This window comes from Leptonychotes weddellii, chromosome 3, assembly GCF_054177405.1.
Source record: "Leptonychotes weddellii isolate Sample4059 chromosome 3, ASM5417740v2, whole genome shotgun sequence".
NCBI lineage: Eukaryota > Metazoa > Chordata > Mammalia > Carnivora > Phocidae > Leptonychotes > Leptonychotes weddellii.
Window position 1 is genome coordinate 146,551,025 of NC_138371.1, and position 27,049 is coordinate 146,578,073.

A 27,049-nucleotide genomic window follows, 5' to 3' on the forward strand; every position below is an offset into this window, starting at 1 on the left:
TGTTTTTGTTTGTTTTTTTTTTAAAGATTTTATTTATTTATTTATTTGAGAGAGAGAGAGCAGGAGAGTGGGGAGGGTCTGAGGGAGAAGCAGACTCCCTGCCGAGCAGGGAGCCCGATGCAGGACTTGATCCCGGGACTCCAGGATCATGACCTGAGCAGAAGGCAGTCGCTTAACCAACTGAACCACCCAGGCGCCCAGCTTTATCTAATTGTAATACCTGTAATCCCCAGTGATCCCAAGAGATAAGGAAAGAAAAAAATGTGGAGTTTAAACCCAGTTAATCCCATTAACTCTTCTCGGCAAGAGAATTCTTAACCCTTTAGAACAATAATTCAGACTCTCCTTTTTAAAAGGCTATCTAAAAACACTGTGACACTTGGAGAAATAATCACCTTGAGAAAAAAATACTAGAGATTTCTGAATCCTTTCAGTTATGATGCCATCTAAAAGCCCATCTTTGTATTTGTGTTTTAATAAAATACAAAAGACAGATGATCCTCATTATTCAGATTCTGTATTTTTTAATTTGCTTACTTGCTGAAATTTATTATTACTCCAAAATCAATACTTGTGATGTTTTCATTGTCATTTGTGGACATGTGCTGGTAGTAAAAAATTTGAGTCACCCAGCATGCACATTCCCAGTTGAGATCAAAAGTCTCAATTTAACTTTTGTCTTGTTTCATCTCTGATGCTGTAAACAAGTATCCTCTTCTCGGTTTATTTAGTGCTAGATTTTTGCATTTTTGTGCTTTATGTCAGTGATTGTGCTATTTAAAATGTTTTTCAAGCATAGTGCTTAAGTCCTTAATGCAAGAAGGCTATGCTGTATGTGTCTTATGGAGAAAAATACATGTGTTATATAAGCTTCATTCAGGCATGAGTTTAGTGCTGTTAGTTGTGAGCTTGGTGTTAATTCATCAACAATACATATTAAATAAGGTATCCTTAAACAGAAACACACATAAAACAAGGTTACATATTGATTGGTTAACAAAAATATTGTACCCAGAAGCTCATAGGGACCCAATTCTATATTTCTTAGGATCAGTGGGTCAATATTCACTAATTCAGTATTTGTAGTGATTTTATACAACATAACTACCAGGAATAACAAGAATTGACTATAAATGGAAAAATTGGGGGGCAAGTACTAAAACTGAACATCAAGAGAATATGGATAATTTTTAGATTTAAAACACTCTCTAATTATGAACTAGTGATTATATTCAATTCAGTGTAAATTGGAATTTTAAAAAATAGTTTATTAATAATATACTCTGCAAGAACAACTGGGTGGTTTTCCAAAAAAGAAAATGAAATTAAACCCCATTTGTAACTTATTTTTGGGAGAAGGGGACTTTCTTTACCTATTTAATTAATCCATTTCTCAACTGAAATATATTTACTCTCAAAATGGCAACAACCACACAGTCTTACTATTCCTGCCCACAAATTGAGTTTTCTTAGAGTGGTATAAACGTCTATTTCAAGAGTCCATGAAGTAGAGGTTTTTTTCTGTATGGTCACATTAGGTGATATTCATTCTACATTGTCTTGGCTCTTTTGAGGTAGTGTAGTGAACAGATTCACGGAATTTACTCGAGCCAAACCTCTGACCTGGAATGTAGCTCTGCCACTTACCAGCTGTGGGATGTTGGACATACCACTTAAATTATGTGTCCGAGGGTCCTCATTTATAAATGATGATGAAAATAATACTACCTCAAAGAGTTAGGAAGAAAATTAAGTCGATATTTAAAGCACTTAAAACAGTGTCTGCATCCCATAAGTGATAAAAATGGTTCCATCATCATTATTTTTATTAGCACCTGGTGTCCAAGAAAAAAATGCACTGGATGGAGATGTAAGCGGCTGAATGATCATACTGAAGAAGGTATAAGTGACTTGGAAGGAGGAACTTGTTTGATCCTGTGGGACTGTGTCTTCCTCACTTTGCCGCCCAGTGTGTGTATCCTGATGTCTTAGATATAGACATTGATTGCTTATTAATCACATCTATAGATGATATAAAAATAGGGTGAATTCAATCAGAAATTGTTATTTTCCTTTATAATACCTATACTTTACTGCTACCAAAGTTACTTTTATAAAACTTGAACTTGGTTTTACAATTTCCCCCTTAAAACCTCTCATGATTCCCAATACATACAGAAACTTTCAAACTCTATTTCAATTTGTGCCCAAAGATTTCCTGATTCATCCTACTCCTTATGAAGAGAAACAGCTTCCAAAAATATGAAAATAAAGAGTTCTACCATATTTCATACAAGGAGCACACCTTGGATATTGGTTTCAGTTCTGGATAATATACCACCAAAATATTATCAATAAATTTGAGTTTTAACAAAAAAAGCAGGAAAAAAGGAGCCAGCACCATGTCTTTATGAACAACTTAAGGATCAGCCTAAAAACAGATAATTTAATGGGAAAGGAGGGGTGAGAGTATTGTATGTCTCTGCCTGTTGTCCAGGAAAAAATGAACAGAAGTGTTCTAACCTGCCTTTGTGTAAAGATGGAGGAGAATGGGGACGAACTTAAAGAAAGGGAATTTCCATTCAACAGTATTGAAAATACAGTAGGCTACTCAAAACAAAGATTTTTTGAGCTCACAAAGTTACCTAGCTTCTTAGAACTATATTCATCTCTAAGTAGTTTTGATGAGTAAAGTGGGAGCTGGAAGAATATGTAAACTAAGAGCAATAGTTTTAAACCAAATTCTGAATAATATCCTTTCTAGATAATCATGATTATGTAAAGCTCATGGATAGTTTCCAAGTGCTTTCTGGACAGTAAGGAGGAAATTGAAATTCATAAATAATTTTATACATCTTGATATACCTTCCTTTTGCAAACTAAAAAGGTTTCCAAGCTTTCCAAATAACAGACGTGAGTTGTTACTTCTAAATTTGAAACTCATACAAACACAGCAAGTCTGTCATCGAAAATCAAAGGTCAATTTTAATCTAATTCTTTATGAAAGACCAAGTTTAACAAGTTCAAATTGATGGACTCTTTTGGTCTTCAGAATTCCATTTCTTAATGTAACCTCCCTGATTGACTTTTAATCCACTGCTCTTTAGAGGTCAATTACAAATGGCTAATTATTAAAGTAAATCAAGAATTTGCAATAGAGAACCATGGCTATGATCATATAGCCCCTATCCCTAGGTGCCCACAACGAATACTTTGCCATGTAGTCAAGACAAAGACCCAATCTGGAACCCCAAGGAAATACATATGTGTTTATTAGAAATAGTGTGTTCCCCAAGATATAAAGATTATTCAAACACTTAGATTCCTTCATTGTGAGTCTGACCACAGCTATTTGCCAAACAGTAATTCATTATTGTGTTTTACTTTAGTCTTTTGGTTGAGATTGTATTTGTAGCAGATGCTGTTCTACTTACACTTTCTCAGCACTGACCTTCCAGTTGCAGGTTCTGCTGGCAAACTACCTGCAACTCTCTACCTGACAGTTCTTTTCAACTGTGAGAACATATTCTGCCTATGTGCACAGTTGACTGGAATTACCAGGGGGTTTACACCATGGAGAGCAGTCTCCAACTAATGTGAAAGGTGGTGAATAAATATCCCAGCTTCTTTGCCCCTTGGTTGTGACAATCTTGATGATTTCTACATCATCTCCCAGAGGTCTCCAGTGGAATTGTGCCTCAGTTGCCAAGAGCAGCAGCAAACTCTTTAGTCACCCTCTTTAGTTATCCCATCTTCATCTCTTTTCCACACTCTCCTGTTGGTGTTTCTTGGGATTATCTGCCTAATAAACTACCTATTCTCACATAGTTTCAGCAGTGAACGTTGAGGAAATCAATCTGAGGTTAGGTTTATCAAAATTACTGTTATGCTCATATTTGAATATTAATAAGGAGATGTCTTTTACATTTATTTTCCCAATTTTTTATAACATGGTCATTTTTCTTTCAAATATGAAAATAATTCACAGCCATGAACTACCACTATATTCAACAATATGGATGAACCTCATGAACATAATGATGAGCAAAAGAAGGCAGACAAAAGAATACACACTGTATGATGGATTTAAATATATTTTTAAAAGCTGGCAAAACTAATTTATGATGTTAGATTTCAGGACAGATGTTGCTTTTGAGAAGGAGCATGAGGACAGTAACAAGAAGAACATCTGGGTGCTGTTTCTATTTTACTTCTTGTTCTGGGGGGTGGTTACACAGATGTATTCCCTTTGTACTAATTCATCGAGATCTATTCTTAGTTTTTGTGTTCATTTAATTTCTATATTATTTTTTAACAAAATTTATTTTAAAAATTGGCTTGAATTAGGTACTTCTGAATACTTACCAACCCCCAAAGTATTATTTACTTCTCAAACTTGATTTTATCTTAGGTAGCAAAAACAAGTATATGAACATACTTTTTAACCCATTGTAATATGCTCTGATTGATTATCTCCCCCTAGATTCTTAAATTGAATATGTCAGCCACAATTATTCCTGAAGATATTGGCTTTATTGCTCACCAAGTGGTGATTGTTTAACATTTTAGAAAAAGCAAATCCTGACTGACGAACAATTAAATCTTCAGACTCCAATGTTTCCCTTTGCATATATGGCCTTTGCACAGGATTAACCCACCAACTACAGTTATCTTCTAATTTCAGAAAAGCCTTAAGGAGGCAGCAGCTGTATTAGGGACAGAGAGCACTACTCCCTTAAAATTTACAAAAGGAATCTAAAAATGAAGTAAAACAAAGAATCTTCTGCCCCACATTGCTGAGAAATGTTTGATTAAGGAAAAAAAGAGAAAGAAGGTTTTATATATGTTCTCTCATTAATGCCATTCACAAGTTATTTTCTTTAACTATATTATAACAAAATAAATTTAAACTCTACAGTTGATGTAATTTAATGTTTTCCTCACTCTTAAGGTTGAAAGAAGGCATTTTTTTTTAAGATTTTATTTATTTATTTGAGAGAGAGAGAATGAGAGAGAGCACATGAGAGGGGGGAGGGTCAGAGGGAGAAGCAGACTCCCTGCTGAGCAGGGAGCCCGATGCGGGACTCGATCCCAGGACTCCAGGATCATGACCTGAGCCGAAGGCAGTCGCTTAACCAACTGAGCCACCCAGGCGCCCAAAAGAAGGCATTTTCATGGCAGAAACATTTTCTCATATTCCTTCTCACAAAGTATCCTCCCAATTGCCTCTCATGAATACATTCTCTTTGCAGGGTTGCTGACATTATCCTGTGAACTTCCTGTCCCTATGAACTATCTCTTATAGTTAGTAAGGTGTTCAAACAGGAGCAAGCACACACTACCTCCTAATTCAGTATTTCTTGAACTCAGCATGCCTCACATTTTGAGAAGGGCAGCCCTGTATTCTACTTCTGTGTAATTCATGAATTGCTCTGGAACCCCTTTGCATGCAAACCTCTAGGAAGGCCATGTATTTGGGGGCTCTTTTGCTAACTCTCCTAGGAAGAAAGGAATCTTGTCACTATAATATTGTGCAAGATGCTCGTTTCCCCCTTCCATTCTTTCTCTTAAATAATTCAGCTACTATTTTGTTCAATATTACTTTTAAAAGTAATGATTCCCCAAACTTGCCTCTCTCTTCCTGCCACACCCCGTCTCTGTCTTACAGAATGGTATCTTTGGTTCAGACACAAGGTTTTTTCAGGACCCAGCCCAATGTCTCCATGAGCATCATGGCCAATTACAGGCTTGTAATCTCATCTATATCTTTACTCTTCCTCATGGCCATAAACGATATCATATACTTACATTTCTTCTTTTGCCTTTTCAGTCTCATATCCATAGTTGTATGCCAAGACAAAAAGCTCTTTTGTTAAATAGCAACAACTTCCTGCCTCATGATGTTTACTCATTTTCAGCACCTTTTGCTCAGCTGAGAAATGATTCAGAACTGCTTCTTACATCTATGAATAGGCAGCATCACAACTGTCCACCACTTTGCTCACTTTCACTGTTGACCTTTCAAACACACCCCTTTCTCTACCCTAAGCTTTTATCCTACTCTTCAAAGCGTCCCTCTCTTTGTCTTGACTTAAGATGAAAGTTCTTAATATGACTTAAATATTTCTCTCAGTCTTTCCAGATAAACTGCATCTCATTCAAAATCCTATAATAACTTTAGCAATTCCTTGGCAGTGGACACAACCCAAACATATGTGCATGTACATTTTTCCAGTGATATACTTATATGTGTGTTGCCTACTTCAATTAGAAAAACTGCTCCAAATAAGGGACTCCTTATTTCCTTTGGTATTGGCACCATGTACAGTGTGACCACACAACTGTGTCATGTAATTAGCAATATCTTCTTTTTTTTTAAGATTTTATTTATTTATTTGAGAGAGATAAAGTGAGCAAAAGAGAGAGAGAAGGAGCAGGAGAGGCGGGAGAGCAGGAGGGGGAGAAGTAGACTCCTTGCTGAGCAGGGAGTTTGATGATGTGGGGATCAATCCCAGGACTCTGGGGTCATGACCTGAGCCGAAGGCAGACACTTAACTGACTGAGCCACCCAGGCACCCCTCAGTATCTTCTTTTTAGAGATGGAATAATGTGACACAAACCCTTTACAGGAGTGGCTTCTACATTTCATCAGACTCCCCGAACCACATTGGCCTCTGTGATCCTGGTCACAAACTCTAATCCTACAGTTATGAGGAACACTATCTTAATGAAAATATGCCATTTACATGCATCTATGGTACAAAGTATCTTGCACTGACAACCATCAGAATATTATCAAGTCAACTTATAGAAACAATAAAGATTCAGAATTTAACAAAGATAGATATAATCAGATGATAGATATATATGGCAGGCAATTAGGGAGGTAGGTACACAAAGAGACACAAACAGAAAGACAGACCATCCCAGTGAATGCTAAGGGAAAGGAAATATAATATAGAATAACCCTTAGAAAAAAGTTATATTGGATTTCTGTTATTTCCATTATGCATGCTTAAGTGAAGAATGGATAAACATCATTCCATGAACATCATACCATGTTTGTTGAATGAATTCATTTTCTTGACTATACACTTTGTGCCATATGGATACCAAGACTGTCCTTCCTGCCTCTAAGGCACACACAGTCTGGCAGAAGAGAAACAATAATACAATGTGTTTTAAGTGGTGGCAGCAGACACTTGATGGCAGGATGTTAATGGTTGATTGGAAGGTGAGAAAGTGAGTCTGGACTATTTTTTTTTTCAAGGGGTTTGATGAGGAAAGGTGTGAAATGGAGTAGTAGAATAAAGAGAAAATAAGATTTAAGTGGGGTAAAGGAGATGGTTTGTAGGCTGTATGGGAGAAGCTAACAAAAGGAATGATGGAGAAATTATGGAAAGGGAGAAATTGATGGAGAGTGACACAGACACTGTTTTACTTATCAAATCCTAATATAGTATTTTTAATTATTAGAAAAATAATTTCTAATAAAATGCTGATAGATTTTATTTAATTAACATAATGTATTTTTTGTTTCAGGGGTACAGGTCTGTGATTCATCAGTTTTACACAGTTCACAGTGCTTACCAAAGCACATACCCTCCCCAATGTCCATCATCCAGCCACCCCATCCCTCCCACACCTCTCCACTCCAGCAACCCTTAGTTTGTTTCCAGAGATTAAGAGTCTCTTATGGTTTGTCTCCTTCTCTGGTTTCATCTTGTTTCATTTTTCCCTCCCTTCCCCTATGATCCTCTGTCTTGTTTCTCAAATTCTTCATATCAGTGAGATCATATGATACTTGTCTTTCTCTGATTGACTTATTTCACTTAGCATAATACCCTCTAGTTCCACCCACGTTGTTGCAAATGGCAAGATTTCATTTTTGATGGCTGCATAATATTCCTGTGTGTGTGTGTGTGTGTGTGTGTGTGTGTGTGTGTGTGTATCACATCTTCTTTATCCATTCATCTGTTGATGGACATCTAGGCTCTTTCCATAGTTTGGCTATTGTGGATATTGCTGCTATAAACATTGGGGTGCACGTGCCCCTTCGGATCACTACATTTGTATCTTTGGGGTAAATACCTAGTAGTGCAATTGTTCGGTCATAGGGTAGCTGTATTTTCAACTTTTTGAGGAACATCCATACTGTTTTCCAGAATGGCTGCACCAGCTTACATTCCCACCAACGGCATAGGAGGGTTCCCCTTTCTCCACATCCTCGCCAACATCTGTCGTTTCCTGACTTGTTAATTTTAGCCATTCTGACTGGTGTGAGGTGGTATCTCATTGAGGTTTTGATTTGTATTTCCCTGATGCTGAGTGATGTTGAAAAATGCTGATAGATTTTTAATGCTGCCATCACATTATGGAAATCACTAAACTGTCCCAAGAATGCTTATGAAAAGATAAACTTTAAATTAAAATTTTTTAATTACTGAGAAAATATCTCAAAATGCAGAAAAACTCAATGTAAGCATATTTATCACAGCATATTATACAAAAATGCTTTTGAAACAAGGGTCCAGAAGAGGCATGGTTAATCATTAAAAATCCACATGATAAAATATTATGCAACCATTGAAACTTTTAATGGAAATTCTTATATTATAACAAGCATTTTTAGCATTTTTAGTGTGGGAAGAGTACATACAGTGTGATTATAATTACATAAGCTAGAGAGAGGAAAAAAGAAGGGAGAGAGAGAAGGAGGGAGAAAGGTGGAAGAAAAAAGCAGGAGATAAAGGAGAGTAGTAGGAGGGGGAAGAGAAAGGAGGAAGAGAAGGAGAATATAGAAAATAGTACTATGGTAGTGGCTACAAAATACACCAAAAATTTTAAGCAGTAATTTTTAGTTATCTTTGTAGTGGCAGAGTAGATGGATCCCTACAAGCAATCTGAAATGATTTCTTTTAGACCAATGCTTTATTATCTGATCCTACCTCAGCTGTGAGATGATAAACAGGGGTTAGTTCCCATCTTTTCTTATATTTGTTCTTTCTAATAATCATTCTAGAGGAATGTTAATAGCTGTTGAACTTTAAAAATAAAGTTTTATGGTAGGGAAAGTTTGAGAAATACCAGGTTAAACTGGTTTCTTAACTGCAGCAGGATTTCTTGAAACTTTTATGTTAATGCCCATCATGAATCTCCAATAGGTATAAACTAGACAGCATTCCACAAATGGATTTAGCCACTAAATACTTCGGTGTGTGTGAATTATTTCATTGAGCTATTTTTCTGCCAAATGTATCTGCAGGAATTTTTCATTTACCATTATGGTATTTACTTAAAAGTAACAAAACAAAATTATCTGAAGCATTAAGAGCATATATCTCTGTGATATCCAAGGTGATACTAGGTTAATGAGGAATTTGAGAGCCTTTCTCTGATATCACCTCTTTAGCTTTGATTCTGTATCCTACATGTCATCCCTGCCAAGCCCCTTCCTGTCCTCTTCCTGGGGGTGAGCTGAATACACTTACCAGTGCCTTCAATTCCCTTACCCCTCAACTGGACCAATCTACATCATTATTTCAGCTCAGAATCCTTTCTTGAACTTGACACTCAGGTATCCAGCTTAACCCTAGACAGCACTTTCTCAATATCTCCTTGAGATATCACAGGCACCACAATATGATAAATTCAACCAACCTTCTGTCTTTCTTATGTCAGTGATACAACACCCATCTGCCCAGTTACTTAAGCCACAGATGTAGTGTCAATTTGAGCTCTCCCTCTATCCAACTGCCAAGGTCAATCGAGAAACAAACTTTCTCCTCAGTTTCCCTATTGCCTCTACTCTGGAATGCGGACTCTATCATTTCTCACTAACAAATGTGTAATAGCTTCTAACTATTGTCCATGTCCTTTAAATGCATCAACACAAAACTGTATTTAAAATACAAATTTGTGTTGTCACTCTCCCTAAAATTTTTCATTATCTCTTCACTGACTGTTGAAAAAGACAAAACTCTTTAACATATGCAGCAGGAATGAAGATTTTTCCACACTCAGATCAAGAAACATAACATTAATTTTTAAATCAAATGTATCGTGTTCTCCAGGGTAATTAAAAATTCACTGTTTCTGGGGACTCCTGGGTGGCTCAGTTGGTTGAGCATCTGCCTTTGGCTTAGGTCATGATCCCGGGGTCCTGGGATTGAGCCCCGCATTGGGCTCCCTGCTCAGCCGGGAGCCTGCTTCTCTCTCTGCCTCTCTCCCCCACTCATTCTCTCTCTCTCTGAGATAAATAAGTAAAATCTTAAAAAAAAAAATTCACTGTTTCTTTCTTTGAGTTTCTCAAACCTCTCTAGACTTGCAAAAGAAACTAGAGTCTTAAATGGTATCCAGGAAATAAAAGAAGTCATGGCCTTTAGTTCATAGAGATCACCACTATCACTGTGACTCTGTTTATTCCGTGAGGTTGCCTTCCATCTGCTTCCTCACCCTCCATTGGACACTAATCTCATGCTGCTCAGGTTATGTCCTTCATAATTGTGCCCCCCTCTCCTTTAACTGCAACCTGCTCATCAGATACTCATGACAGCCACAGGCCTGAGTGCCAATACTCTGAAGCACAACATGTATAGGTCTGTGCCACTGATGGAAATCCTCTCAAAACCTTTCCCACATCCAGCTCCCATCACTCTAGGAGGACTATTTCCTCCTCTTCATCTAGAACTCCAGCCTCTCTCAACAGAACTAAGGTCCCAAAGAAAAACCTAGGTAAGGGGATATCCTCCAGGCACCTCATAGCATCTTTATCAGTCCTGAAACAAAATGTTATTCAGGCCCTTTTCTCTGCCCAATGAACACCAGAACACAAGTAGTTGGCTTTCTCCTTAACATGAGGGAGGCAAAAATGCAGTCTCATTTCTTTGAATACTCTCTATGCCCTAGAAGGATCCCAATTCCCCTTTACTTAATCTAGTTATTTTTTCCATAGCACTTTTTACATTTTAATATGCTGAAAGATGTATTTACTTATTTTTTTCATTGTTGATGATCTCTCACCTAAATCTTAGGAGGGCAGGGCTTTTTGTCTCTTCTGTCAAATGCATATATCTTGATTGCCTATAACAGGGCCTGGCACATATTAAGCACTTAATAAACTATTGCTGGGTGGATACATAAATTAATAAATGAATGAAAGAGCAGGAGAGGGAGGGAAAATGCCTCTCATTTGCATCTCTTAAGATCAGCATAAACAAAACAGAAATCCATATTTTAATCCATACCGTACTACTTCTTGTTTTCTTGCCTTTCATTCCTAACACTGTTCTCCCTGCCTGAATATTCTCCCTTATTTTTTTAAAAGATTTTACTTATTTATTTTGAGAGAGAGAGAGAGAAAATGCACGAGTGGGGGGAGGAGAGGTGCAGTGGGAGAGGGAGGGACAGAGGGAGAGGGAAGAGCAGACTCCCCACTGAGTGGGGAGCCCAGTGCGGGGCTTGATCCCAAGTCCGTGAGATCATGACCTGAGCTGAAGGCAGATGCTTAACCAACTGAGCCACCCAGGAGCCCCTGAATGTTCTCCCTTCTATCATGCACACTATACACACACACACACAAACACTCTCTCTCACACACACACACACATCCCTCAGGTAACTTTCAGGAAAAAGGGAGATATGAGCAAAGGTATCTAATCACCATTTCTTCCCAAAGAGAACCAAACAAAATACAAAATTAGTGATAACTTCTACCAAGCCTTCATATAAGACTCTTAACTGTGAAGAACAGAAACTAATCTCAAGAAGTTATCTCAAGAAAATAAATAATATATACATTAACTATGTACAGTTTTTTGTGTGCTAATCACACCTCAATAAAATGGTTTAAAAATAAACTAAAGTAAATTATATAAATTTAAATAAATGGCTATTGTAAGCATTTTACACTTTGGGACTGTAATGACATCAGAAACTGAGGCAACTTGATTAACTGCACTTGTTCCATCTCTTGAAGTGAGGCACCATGCTCTCACTTCCACAGTATGTCCTATAGTGACCAGCTAGCTCCCTCTGCTTACTCTTAGTTTCTGGTCCCTCATCATTTAGTCTGTGAGACACTACAATAAAACTGATATGGCTCTGATTCTTCCTAATGGATTCTTAACCAACTATTGCAAGGCTACCTGAATCATTTACTTAGATTTTATTAGATCAAACATGGAAAAGAAATAGATTGGCTCAACTCATTTTTTAATGCCACCACATAGATTGCTGCTCAGTCCATGCATTTGTGAGTCAGATTCAGATACCTATGGCCCAAGCACTTATGGCAAAGGGCCCAAGGTCATATGAAACAAAATACAATTATCTAGGTAGCTAGAAGAACATAGGATTGGCATGACAGATATTCAGATGACTGGCTTATTCAATACAACATGTTACTGAGGCAGCAGGAGCTATGGGTTCCTGAACTGGAATGCTAGAAATTCTAAATCAAAATAAGAAAGCAACAACTAACATTCCACTACCCAAACTGTGACAGTAGTTAATTAACACAGGAAGTAAGTCAAAGAAGAGCTCCTGGTAGAAACTCATTAACTTCCCAGAATTTGAGAGGATGAGAGCAAGTAGGGGAAAAGACAAGAACCACTCTATTTCTGCTCTTATAGATCATTTAAGACCTGTTGTGCCAACTGAGTAATCCAAGACATACAGCTTTACTAGATATGGTTGTTCCCTTCCCAGATGCAGTGGTTAGTAGCACCAAGAAGAAAGTTGGTCACAGTCACACCATGTCCCTGGACATGAATCTAGGCTGAAGAGAAGCCTGTATAAACTTTACCTGCATACTTTGACATCAGCACACATTAGAAAATACAAAAAATAAAGGGCCCCCTGATAGGAATATCTACGATCTATTTTCTCCCTTCTTATTTCTGGCCTTAGAGTTCTGTTGTCCAATACAGTACCCACTACCATATGTGGCTATTTAAATTTAAATGTAATTAAATTATATTAAATTAAAAATTCAGGGGTTTATATCCTGAGCAATACCTGCAATTGAGGATTCCTCCCCAGTAGGCAGCTGCCTGTCAGCATGGGCTCAAGAGTTTGTGAACAGCAAAATCCAACCCAGGAAGGCTGTTGTATTCATCAAGCCCACCTGCCTCTACTGCAGAAGGACCCAAGAGCTCCTCAGCCATTGCCCTCCAAACAAGGGTTTTTGGAATTTGTCGATATCATAGCCACCAGTGACACAATCAAGATTCGAGATTATTTGCAACAGCTCACAGGAGCCAAAATAGTACTTTGGGTCTTTATTGGTAAAGATTGTATAGGTGGATGCACTAATCTGATAGAAATACATAAGAGTGAGGAACTGTTGAAGCAGCTAAAGCAAATTGGAGCTCTACAATAATTACAGAGCAGACCCCAGGCTGATATCCCCCTTGAGAGCAGGATGGCATTGCAAATGACTATACTTCCTGGTGGACGTATCTGGGGCTAGGAGCCACAGCAACTGTTTACTTAAAATTCTGAAATATGTTAACCAAAAAAAGAGAGAGAGAGGGTACATTTTTTGGGAAACACAGATTTTCCTTCTTTTGACTTAATATTAAAAGTGGACCAACTTGCCCCAAATCACAGGTCTGAGAAGGTTGATGGACAACTTGAGTTTTCACTCTCAATTGGTCCTTTGGGTTCCAAAAAAAAAAAAAAACCATGACAAGTTATGGCTTAGGATTCACTCAGTGACTCAAAAGATATTCTTTCTCTTTGACACACGTTTCTTACTAACTGTTCCCTATGTGCTAGGACTCCTCTACCTCTAAGCCAGTGTTTTTCAGCCAAGTTTATCCCACCCCCTCTAGGATGAATCTATAACTGGTTTTCTGCCAGTTTTATTGAGCCTATTTTCCGCCTATTTTATTGAGTCTGACTTTATAGAATTTGCATTATAAAAACGATAGGTAATTTGAATGTGCTTTTTCAAGCTACATGTGTCTCCCCAGTCGTCATCCCCATCTTACCCCATCCCATCTTAAGAATTTCTGCTCTGAACCAGTGTTCTTAATCTTGACAACTCACAGGGATGTGAGTTGGGTGTCTCAGTCGGTTAAGCATCTGCCTTCAGCTCAGGACATGATTCCAGGGTCCTGGATCGAGTCCCTCATCAGGCTCCTTGGTCAGTGGGGAGCCTGCATCTCCCTCTGCCTGCCGCACCCCCTGCTTGTACTCTCTCTATCTGACAAATAATTAAATAAAATTTAGGAAAAAAAAATCTTGACAACTCACAGATCTCATAGGAAATGTCACCAACTCCGTGAAGAGTCTTGAGGACCCAATTTCAGAAACGCCACATGAAAAGTTAAGCACGGTTGGTCTTCATTTGGTGGATGCACAGGGATCAGAGGTACAAGTGCAGCTGCTGTGGCACCTCTGTTATGTAAGATGGTTGTCCACATAATCCTAAATAAGTGAGTAAAATATAAAATTTAAAATATTATCACAGAAAACCTGCAAACCCTCCCCTAAGAATATGTCTGTGAAAGTGGCTGAATTTGAGAAACACAGTCCTAAATGATTTTTTCTCTCTCCTTTTTCTTTCCACTTTATGAAAACTTAAGAGTCCCCTATTGTGAAGTTTGTTCTAGAATTGCAATATTAAGTTAATTTCCTTCTGCAGTCTCTAATACGAATGGTTAATTTCTTTTCTAATAAAGAAATACCTGGAGATGAAAAAAAAATTCAGTTCCTCAGTTGCATTAGCCAAATTTCAAGTGCTCAATGGTCACATGTGGCCAGTGACTATCATACTGGACAATGCAATATACAACATTTCTTTCCTAGAGTATCGATTGGTAGTAATACACAAATAATAAACATCAAAATTACTTGATGAATTACAAAGTCCACTTGGAAAACATATATGAGAATCCGAAAAACACCGAAAGGGGGGAAAAAAAAAGGTAGGGAATGTGCCTAGAAGTAGTATGAAAATACATATAAAGCTGTTACAATTAAAACAGCACTGGAGATATCAAAAGAAATAGAAAAATAGATCAACGCACAATATGCTAGTACAGAAATATTTCTAAATATATGTGGGAATTTTAAAATCATAAAATGTGTCACTTTAAATCATTGATATTAGAACAAGTAGATACAAATTTTGGAAGAAAATAAAATAATTAGTAGCTACTTACTTTACATTTATTAAAAAAATCACTCCAGAAAAGATTAAAGATCTAACTGCATTCAAAACAGCTTAATAATCTTGAGATTAAAAAAAGATAGAAAAGGCCTTTTAAGGAAGATATGAAACCAGGAATAATTGTAGACACAATATAGGAAAAAACCCTGAGGTATATATAAACCTGAACTTGCAAATTAAAATGGTTTGCTTTGTACTACTGGGTATTTACTCCAAAGATACAAATGTAGTGATCTGAAGGGGCACGTGCACCCTAATGTTTATAGCAGTCATGTCCACAATAGCCAAGCTATGGAAAGAGCCTAGATGTCCATCAATAGATGAATGGATAAAGAAGATGTGGTGTATATATATACAATGGAATATTATGCAGCCATCAAAAAATGAAATCTTGCCATCTGTGACAATGTAGATGGAACTAGAGGGTATTATGCTAAGTGAAATAAGTCAGTCAGAGGAAGACAAGTATCATATGATCTCACTGATATGAGGAATTTGAGAAACAAGACAGAAGATCATAGGGGAAGGGAGGGAAAAATGAAACAAGACGAAACCAGAGAGGGAGACAAACCATAAGAGACTCTTAATCTCTGGAAACAAACTAAGGGTTGCTGGAGTGGAGGGGGGTTGGAGGGATGGGGTGGCTGGATGATGGACATTGGGGAGCATATGTGCTTTGGTGAGCGCTGTGAATTGTGTAAGAACGAAGAATCACAGACCTGTACCCCTAAAACAAATAATACATTATATGTTAATAAAAAAATAATAAAATGGTTTGCTTTGTAACATGCATAGTCATGAAAAGTGGCCATCATCTGGAAATGGCTTGAACATTTTCTGAATTTCAAAGACAAAAAGAGAATTCTAAAAGGAATCTAAGCAGGAAAAAAAACAGCTTCTCTCCCAAAAAATAATACATTTTATTCAAGATTCCTTTAAGCAGTGACAAAAAATGACTGTATATTTAACTTCAACTTCCAAAAAGTAGAAACAGTATAAGCCACTTTTGACCATGATGCAATAAAAGTGGAAAAAGTTTTTAAAGTATAAATTTAAAAACCCAATCAAATAGAAATGTAAGGAAACAAAACCACACTGTTCTAAATAATTCCTAGGGCAAAGAAGAAATCAAGGCTCTAATTGTGGACTATTAAGGTAAAGAAGGATACTAAAGAACTTCTGGCTCCTGACAGATGATAAACTAGCTTGAGCTACTGGATTCCTCTAAAAGAATTAAGACATAAATAGGAATGAAAGAGGAGAGCTCAGATACAAACAACTTAATCTGTAAGAACCTCTTACAGAGAAATAAAGAAGCATATCTGGAATCTTCTATCTGTACAAGAAAGAGAAGCCTATCTCAGATTCTTTCCTTAAACTCACCAGAAGGTCTACAAAGCTAGTCCTCTGGCTCATCACACCTTCTTGCATATTACAGATAGTATAGTTATTGCCCCAGGAGAAACTGAGCTCATGGGCAAGAACAACTAGATGATACGTATATGAGAAATTATACTTTACAAAGAGGCCCATACCTCTATATGCATTCATTCCCACATGCTCTTCTTACAATGTAACTTACACTCCCTTCACCAAGATATATGGTCTATGTTCTTTCCTCTCAAATTTGGGCAGAAACTCATGCCTGCTTCAAATAGTGGAGTAAGAAAAAAGTGATCTATACAACTTCCAAGACTAGACCAAAAAAAAATATTACAACTCAGCCTGATTCTTTTTTTCCCTCTCTCTCTCTCTCTTTCTCTTTTGGAATCCAGCCACCATGTTGTGAGGAATCTTAAGCCAAACAGAGAAGTAACATGTGGGTTTTCTTGTACACAGCCCCAGCCAGCCTCCAGCCAACACCTGCATCCACTACCAGAAGCGTGAGAGAATGCAATTCATATCATTCCAGTCCCCACCTTTCAAGTCTTCCAGCTGAGGCCCCAGACAATGTGGAACAGAAATAAGCTACCCCTGCTCTCTGCTGTCTGAATTTCAGAACCACAGAAACCATGAAGGACAAAAAAATGATTACTGTTTTCTAAAGTCATTAAGTTTTAAGGTAATTTGTCATAAATTTGTTGTGTGGCAATAGATAACTAATACAAAGGACATTCGTTACAAAGAAAAGCTTTATGACATAAAGTAGGACAAAAAACAAGAATAAAATTCTCAAAGAAATAGTTCAGGTTATAGATTATATGAAACGGGCACCAGAAGTTGAAAAGAATAATCAAATAGAAATACTGGATACTGAAGATATAATAGTCAAAAAACAAAATAAAATAGATGAAATAAATTGCAGAATCTATAAAAACAAAGAAGGTATAAAGAGATGAAATTAAGAGATATGGAGAACAGAATAAAATATCAACATAGAGACAACAGAAATCTCAGAAAATGACAAAGGATGAGAGAAAAATTCAAAGGTAATGATGATATATTTCCCTGTATTTCAGAATCGATTAAAGACCTAAATCTAAAAATCTAGAGAATGCAAAACTGAATAGTTAAGGAAAAAAACCTACTCTATACATGTTATAGCAAAATTTAAGACCATCAAAGTCATAGATATTAAGGGATAACTTTTTTTCTTTGTGTGTGTGTGTTCTTCATTGGTGTCCTGCATTAAGTTTGTGATTAGAAAAATAACACAAAACATTTGAGATTAGGTATCATCTTCTCCAGACATATTCTCTATCCAGCCCCCTCTGAGGACAGATTCAGTGTCCCTATTTTGGGATTCTATAATATCTTGTTACCAATTCAGAAATTGTTCTTACCATGCTGTGTCTGTCGCCACCTATTAGCATGTTGAGTGGTGGTTATTTAACGAGAGTGACCACATCAAAACCCCAAGGGAGTTGTTTTTGTTATTAATGATGGTGTTTCTTAATCTACTTGTTCGGATCCCACTGCAGAGCTCCTGAACCTGAATCTTTAGGACTGGAGTACAGGTTTTTAAAAATACTCCAAAATTTAACCTTGGTTAAATCCATCAATACAGAGGAAAGGGACTACATATTTACCTCTGTATCCTATGACTTACACAGTGCTTGACATATAGCATATGATCAGAAAAATATCTGTTGAATGAACACATGATATGTAGATGTACATCTAACATGTGTAAACTAATGACATTTGTGTCTCCAAAAACCACAGCAAAGTGTTTTGCAATATGAAAATTCAATGTCATTTACTAATCCTAATGTTGTCATCTGTGTTATCTAATATCCTTATGCATTCTTTTGTCGGAAATCAAGTTTTATGTCACTATTGACATACTGTTGAGGATCTTGATTTCAAGTGAACATTTTCCTTCCAATGCTAAGTACTGGGCAGCTTAAACTGAAATCTGTCATGTACCTTCGCATTCCAGATTTAGCTATGATTACAAAATAGTTTTAGTCCATGGATAGATATCTCACTTTCCCCCAGAGTAATATGATGCAGGTTTCTGGATAAAAAACATACTGAATAAGGAATCTCATACATAGAAAAGATTAAAATTGCTGAATGTATCAAGAAACCACTAACTTATCTTTTCTTAGAATTTCAAATGACAGTAGTAGCTATTGTCATTAAATGTGGAAAATTCCATAAAACAACTGTTTATTTTTCACTCTTCTTTTTAGGAAGAATGCACATATGGGTCTCCACCCAGAGTGATTATTTTAGTTTTGAAATGGTTAGGAAAATCTAAACAGTCCCTTGGTAATTTTAATACCTTATACTTGTGGAATGCCTTCCAATTTCCAGAGCATTTTCACTGACATTATCTCATTTGGGCATTAGAGCGACCCTCTGGGCTTTACACAGCTTTACAGATGAAGAACTCTTTTGAGATTCCAGTCTGATAAGTGATTGACTCAGAGACTCAGAGCAGAACTGGGATGAGGACCAGACCATCTGCCTTCCTGCATGGTGTTCTCTCTATCACTCTACAGTGCTTCCGGAAAATTTTGCCCAAAGAAACAATGGAACATGGGCATTTACATATTTAATTGTCCTGTACTCTCAAAGTCCGCTACTGACTTATTTCAGTTGGAATTCTGGGAAGAAGCACCTCCTCGGTCATGTAAAATGGAGAAAGAGAATAGATAAGGATACAATACAATATCAAGAAAAGAGAATCTTTGGGGTGCCTGGGTAGCTCAGTTAGTTAAGCGTCCAACTCTTGGTTTTGGATCAGGTCACAATCTCTAGCTTGTGAGATTAAGCCCTGCCTTGGACCCCAGGCTCAGCTCGGAGTCTGCTTGAGATCCTTTCCCCCTCCCTCCCCCTCCCCCTTTTGCTCCTCCCTGGGCTTGCAATCTTTCTCTCTCTCTCTCAAATAAATAAATAAATAAAATCTTAAAAAAAAGAAGAGAATCTTCATATTCTGTTGTGATGTGCTTCCTATGTGTTACATGAAGAATTTTCTCCATTTCGTAATATAAAAACATATTTACAATTTTAAAAGCCAATTAACATATTTAAAATCACAGCCAACTCTGGGCAGTTAGTATCAGAGTTTTCGGTCAACATTTATAGGAGATAGTTGTTGTATGTCAGAAACTTCAATGTTTTCTATAATTCCTATTTAACCTTCCCTTCAGTCTTACAAGTGTATGGCATTTACATTATTCCAGCTTTCATAAGAGGTAAGTGTACAGTTCTATGCTATGTGCCAGCAATAATCATAAAAATATGTTAAACATGACCCCATGCCAAAACTAGGTTTCATGAAAAGTGATCTGTCCATGATGCAGTTGGCGGGCAGGGTGCACAGCTGACTGATATTTAAACTTTTAGGAAGTTAATGCCCAGAGGAAGCATATAAGGCAGATGTGGAAATTCATAGAGGAGTTCATCATAGGACATTGTGTTACGGAAATGGGAGAAAATTTTTTCCACTCCTCTAATTCACAGGAACATTGCAGGAATGAATGTCAACAAAACATCGAACCACCTAGATAAGAACAGTTGAGCCTCTCAGAAAAGACAAAATGTAAGTTAAAGATTCATCCAAATTCCAAATTTCTTTGTATAACCTATGTAACTGACTATATATGCAAGAAGGACAAATTAATGACCCTTGGAGGGTTTTCCCATTTCATGACTCAGAGTTTTTAAATTTTGTAAATTAAGGCTTAATTTTCATTTTAAAAATAAATTCCAATACTGAAGGAATAAATAGCTGATTCATTCTGGTTCCATGCACTATATTTTTTGAGCAGCCAATAGTTCGACTGTGATGTCAGATAACATATGCCACCCAGATTCTGCACCACACCAGTGGCCAGCAGTTCAGCTCCCCACCCCCATGTAGCTGAGCACAAAACAGAGCTCCTGACCTCCTCAAAACTTCCCGCTAACTCATTCTGAGATTTTCTCTATGAGACAATAGGGCAGAACAAGAAATGCCTGAGGCTCAGAAATGTGCACAGTCATTTCAGACTAGCTCATACACCTGGATCTCATCCAGGTCTAGGCACAGAAGAGAATCATCAGAACTCCCACATTAAACAATTTTCCTCTCCTCTTATATTCAAGATGAATCCAATAGCAATATCGGGGGTTTCTACCTTAGCCAGCTGCTTCAGCTGCACTTAGAGCTCTTTGACAAATGTACCATGGAGCTCCAGATTGAAAATGCCTTCCCCTTCCAATCTATGATCAATGGTTTTCCACAGAATTTACACGGTATTTCAATATTGGGAATGGAATTAAAGTAGCAAGGATATATTCATTCAATATTCATTTACTGAGTACATACCATGAGCCAGGCACTTTGCTCATATTAAGTATTTTATAGATTTACATCAATAACTTGAATTGCTTCAACCACATAATATATGTTAAATTGTACAAATGCAGCTGAAGTACAATAAAAAAGAGTCATCACACTTAAAACATATTGCCATTCAGAAAATGACCATCTAACTGTAAATGGTATAGCTCTTACATCATGCACTGGAAGGAAGAAAGCCTGAAGAGGCCTGCTCTTTGCTGCTAGTATTCATTCAGTTATATTTTCTCTCATCCAAGAATTAATCAGTTAAATTTGTCATTCTAAATAAGTTTAAAACTTTATAAGGAAATAGATCATCTCTAAATGCTATGACTTTAAATTTTTCATTCCAAGATTTACCCAAGACCCTTTTCTTAAAATACACTGCTAGATGGTAAATTAACAGAAGCCATGTCTCCTAACCATGAAGGAGTTAAAATAATGTATTTTATTATAACCAGGCTGACTTAAAAGAAGATAGGTCTTCCCAGTTAAACCAAATAGAGAGAGAAAAACTTGAAAAGATAGTGATAAATAAATATATAGGTTAACAAGAAGTGAGCAAGTCAAAGATCTTGATCTATCATACATCTTCCCTCACTATGAATGATTTCATTGGCTTTTTAAATAGATAGATACAAAAACAGCATTTTCCCTTGGCAAGAAAGTAACTGTTTTGTATTATTTACCTAGACTGCATCTGTGTTTCTAAAAAGAACAGTAAATACATTTCTGGAGCAAGACGTGTTTCTGTGATAATGTGAGTAATGCTTCTTAAACACTTTGGAGATTATTAGAACGTTTTCCAGAAGCTGCTATTGAACTCAGTCAGTTTAGCAAGAACACAAGATAAAGAGGAAAAGATGCTCTCAGCATTTTTCACTAAACTATTAGTAGAGAGCTGCAGTTGGAAGGCCTCCAGGAGAGTAATTGCCAGAAGGTGAGGGCCAGGATTCTACCCAGACATGGCAATCTGATTCCAAGCCAGTCTGAAAGCTATATAGGCCCAGGATGCCTTCCTCAGGAGGGCTCTCTGAATGAACACCCCAACTTGGGTGATATCCCCTTCCCCCATCCCAAATACTGGAATAACTTTAAGCCTGCCCTGAGAAGTTAGATTCACAATATGGCTGTTGAAGAATCTTCTAATAGGTGTTCAGAACTTAATTAAGTAAATACTTCCAATAGTGTTAAAGAGAAAAAAAAACCTGGTAAGATTAAGTCTTATATATGTTCCCTCCCAAGCCAGGCCAGACATTCCTATGGAATGGGAAAAGATATCTGCAAGTAACATAACTGATAAAGGTTTAGTTTTCAAAATATATAAAGAACTTACCCAACTCAACACACAAAAACCAAATAATCCAGTTAAAAAATGGACAGAAGACATGAAAAGATATTTCTCCAAAGAAGACATACAGATGGACAATAGACACATGAAAAGATGCTCAACATCACTTATCGTCAGGAAAATACAAATCAAAACTGCAATGAGATACCACCTCACCCCAGTCGGGATAACTAAAATTAACACAGCAAACAAAAAGTATTGGTGAGTATGTGGAGAAAAGGGAACCCTCTTAACATCATTGGTGGGAATGCAAACTGGGTGCAGCCACTCTGAAAAATAGTATGGAGGTTCCTTAAAAAGTTAAAAATAGAACTACCCTATGATCCAGCAATTGCATTACTAGGTATTTACCCAAAGAATACAAAAATTCAAAGAGATACATGCACCCTGATGTTTATAGCAGCATTATCAACAATAGTCAAATTATGGAAAGAGCCCAAATATCCATCCACTGATGAAGATGTGTATATATATATATATATATATATATATATATATATATACACACATATATATATATATATATACACACACACACACACAATGGAAGAATATGGTGGTGTACACACACACACACACACACACACACACACAATGGAATATTACTTAGCCATAAAAAAGAATGAAATCTTGCCATTTGCAATGACATGGAGGAGCTAAAGAATGTTAGGCTAAGCAATATAAGTCAAAGGAAGACAAATACCATATGATTTCATTCATATGTGGAATTTAAAAAACAAAACAAATCAACATGGGGAAAAAAAAGAGAGAAAAACCAAGAAACAGACTCTTGAGTGTAGAAAACAAACTGATGGCTACCAGAGAGGAGGTGGGTGGGGGAATGGGGGAAATAGGTGTTGTGGATTAAGGAGGACACTTGTTGTGATGAGTACCAGATGTTGTATGTAAACACTGAATCACAAAATTCTACACCTGGAACTAATAGTATACTGTATGTTAACTAACTGGAATTTAAATAAAAACTTGGATAGATAGATGATAGATAGATAGATGATAGATAGATAGATAGATAGATAGATAGATAGATAGATAGATAGATAGATTCTAATGATACCTCCACAGATTCTCTCTGGCCCTTTTACCAATATACTTATTGGTATATTATTATACAAATATACCAATATACTTATTGGTATATTTCCAGGATTAACCATAATAAATATAAGTTTTGTTCTTTCCCCCAGACTTTTTCCCAGAGCTTTGACTCCCAGAGCTGTGACATTAGAATGTTGTCTCTTTCAAGTTCAATTTACCCTCAAATTCAACATTTCTAAAACGAAGTATATTACTCCATTCCCCCACCTTTCCTCCAACCTAGATATTCCTGATTTATTTCATCCTTTCTGTTAAGAGTATCACCATCATCTCATTGCTATTTAGAACCTCAGTGTCGGGTTTTTTTTAGAAAGAATGGTGTTTGTGTCATTTCATTTTGTTTTTGAAATCGCTCCATTAGAAACACATTTAATATTTACTTACCTAGACTTATACTTAGAGGAATGCTTTTAAATAACATTCAGAATTTTCAGATTTCATTTATCAGTTGACTAATTATAACTGAATTATATTCAGCAAGTTAACTTCAAAAGGTGGTTGAACAGATTCAACCTTCTATGGCAAACACAGCTTGCTCTTCTAAGAAAACAAACACGATTCTCTAGACTAAACATCCTAACAAATGTAGTTGTTTGGTTTGTTTTTTTTTAACAGTCAATCTGAAGTTTATAAACCATCAGGTCTTGGATCTAGTAAAACAAACCTTTAACTATTACAGAAAAACCCTCTGCTCTTTTCAATAAACAGGTTGACAGAAATTCAACATTAGTATGGCAAGATACAGAAGTATATTTAGCTTAAATTTTTGGATAACGTAGTTAGCTTCTAATTCCATATGGGTACATATGGCTATTACCTACTCAGTTTCTGTCAAAAAATGTATTTTTTTTTGATACTTGTTCAAATGACTCAGTAGAAACTAAATCAAGTTATTATACTGACCATGGGTCTTTTTCCTCATAGATTTGCCAACTAATAAAAAAGCTGTGTTCAAGTTAAACTCAAGATGCAAACATGGATGCATAAAAATATCTTTATTCCTTTAACACACATAGGTGTTCCTCCATCTACCCGTTCATATCCACACAGCTCTGATCAATATTTTGTCCTCTCCCCTGAAGTCAATGCAGGATTTAGGATGCCATTCTGTTTTTTTCTTTCAACTCATTTTTTTAACCAACTAGGAAATTCTCTGTTTTTTATATACACACATGTCCAAGAAGAAGTAAATTTCAGAGAACGTGCATGTTAAATCTTAGTCTTAGAAGAATAAGATGCTCATTAGCATATCAAGTCCTCTGAAGGATGTACTTCTGTATCTGTTTAACATCATTCTAAGTCCTTGAACAGTAGCACTCTTTTTTTGATATAGCACCTTTAATATATCAAAGAACAACAGTCCTATAGAAAACCCTTTCATTGAAGACTGGATCACTTTAGTTTTTTATCCTTCCTTCCCAGAACCTCTCTTCTAATACCCTCTGACCATGGCCAATCACCCTCCTTCATCCCAGAAATTCACCCCTCTTATCTAGTTCCCTTATTTCAAGATGTTTGGCAGCACTCTACAATAGCTAATATTTCATGCAAAGCTAAGAAAAGAGAATGGGGAAAAACAGAGTACCCTAATATCAGAGGTATGATGTTCCCGAAGAACCAAGGACATCATAGCATTCTTCATGTAACACATCTCACAGGGTCTGATATTTCTGTCATCTTGAGGGCAAGATTATATTCATCTTACCAATTTAAGCATTTAATAGCTTCAGACTCTAAAGTGTCTATTCAATGAGTGATAAGAGTATAATGTTAATTGCTAATTTGTTCCTAATTAGATGCTATACAAACTAGGTTACAAATATTGCTCTTGCCTTTTAAGAGCTTATAATCTGTCAGGGCACCTGGGTAGTGCAGTCGGTTAAGCATCTGACTCTCAGTTTTGGCTCAGGTCATGATCTTAGGATCATGAGAACAAGCCCCACAGCAGGCTCCATGCTCAGCACAGTGTCTGCTCAGGACTCTCTCTCCTCTGCCCCTCTCCCCTCTCTAAAATAAATAAGTAAATCTTTAAAAAATAAAAATAAAATAAAAGCTCATAATCTGGATAAAGAGAAAAACATACACTCTACAGAAAAATACAAGCATCCAGTGATCAACTGATTTCATAAGCTTTTTAACCCACAAATACTTTGCACCAAAGAGTGTAGGCAAAATAAAGCATAAATAGACAATCATTGAACCCATGGAGCTAAAAAATCTAGAAAAGAGAAAGTCAGTTCCTAAAAAGATAGCAGAGGCATAAAATATACCATAAGAGAAGCAGAAAATATAATGCAGAGCATGGCAGATAGATTCTAAGGTGGTGCCCATGATTCTTAAGATGTTCATGCCTTTGTGTAATTCCTTCCCCTTGAGAGTGGGCAAGACCTGGGGCTTGATTCCAACCAGTAGAAAGTGGCAAATGTGATTCAATATGCACAATTACATGTACACAAATACATAAGAACATAGAGGCCATCTTACAGGAGTCACTCTCTCTCTCTCCATTACTGGCTTGGAAGAAGCCACAAAACCTGTAGTGGCAAAGAAATGAATTCTGCCAACAACCTGAATGAGCTTAGAAACAGATGCCCTGGGCGCCTGGGTGGCTCAGTTAAGCAACGGCCTTCGGCTCAGGTCATGATCCTGGAGTCCCAGGATCGAGTCCCATATCGGGCCCCCTGCTTGGCGCGAAGTCTGCTTCTCCCTCTGACCCTCCCCCCTCTCATGCTCTCTCTCTTTCTCAAATAAATAAATAAAATCTTTTTAAAAAAAAAAGAAAGAAAAAAAGAAACAGATGCCCTCTTAGTTAAGCTTCTAGATGAGAACCCAATCCAGACAGGCTGACACCTTGATTATGCCTTATGAGACCCTAAGCAGAGGACCAGCTAAGCTATGCCAGAGCTCCTTCCCCACAGAAACTGTAAGATCACACTTGCATGTTGTTGTAAGCCACTAAGTTTGCAGTACTTTGTTATGCAAAAGATAACCTATACACAGAGGTTCAAATGAAAGAATATCTGATTGTGAGCAATGAGAAAATTTTCATTGAGGAAGTAGCATTGTTACAGATGTTAAGAAATGGTTATGATTTGAACCCTTAGAGATTAAGGCAACAAATGTCTCTTAATTTCAGAGAGCTTCTATGTCTAATTTGAAAATTAAAAATCACTAAAATAAAAGCATGGCATGTCAATAAGGTTCATATTTAATAGTGAGAAACTTGAAGCTTTCACACTAAGATCAGATACAAAGCAAGAATGTCCCCTCTCACCACTCCTTTACAACACTGGGCTGCAAATACTTGCTACTGGAATACAACAAGAAAAAGAAATAAAAGATACACAGGTTAAGAAGGAAGACATAACTGTCTTTGTTCACAGATGGTATGTCATCTATGTAGAAAATCAAAACAATCAATAAAAAAAACTCCTGGAACTAATAAGCAATTATAGTAAGATTGTATGATATAAGGTTAATATACAAAAGTCAATTGCTTTCCTATATACCAACAATGGACAAGTGGAATTTGAAATTAAAAACATAATACTCTTTACATTAGCACCAAAAAATTGAAATACTTAGTTATAAATCTAGCAAAAATATATATACAGATCTTTACAAGGAG

The 27,049-nt window shown here is 36.7% G+C and overlaps 1 pseudogene; it reads left to right on the forward strand.

Annotated features, from left to right (window-relative positions):
* The window catches only part of LOC102726105 (glutaredoxin-1 pseudogene), a 112,209-nt pseudogene extending 98,804 nt beyond the window's left edge, over window positions 1-13,405 (forward strand).
* Window positions 13,406-27,049: the final 13,644 nt, after the last annotated feature.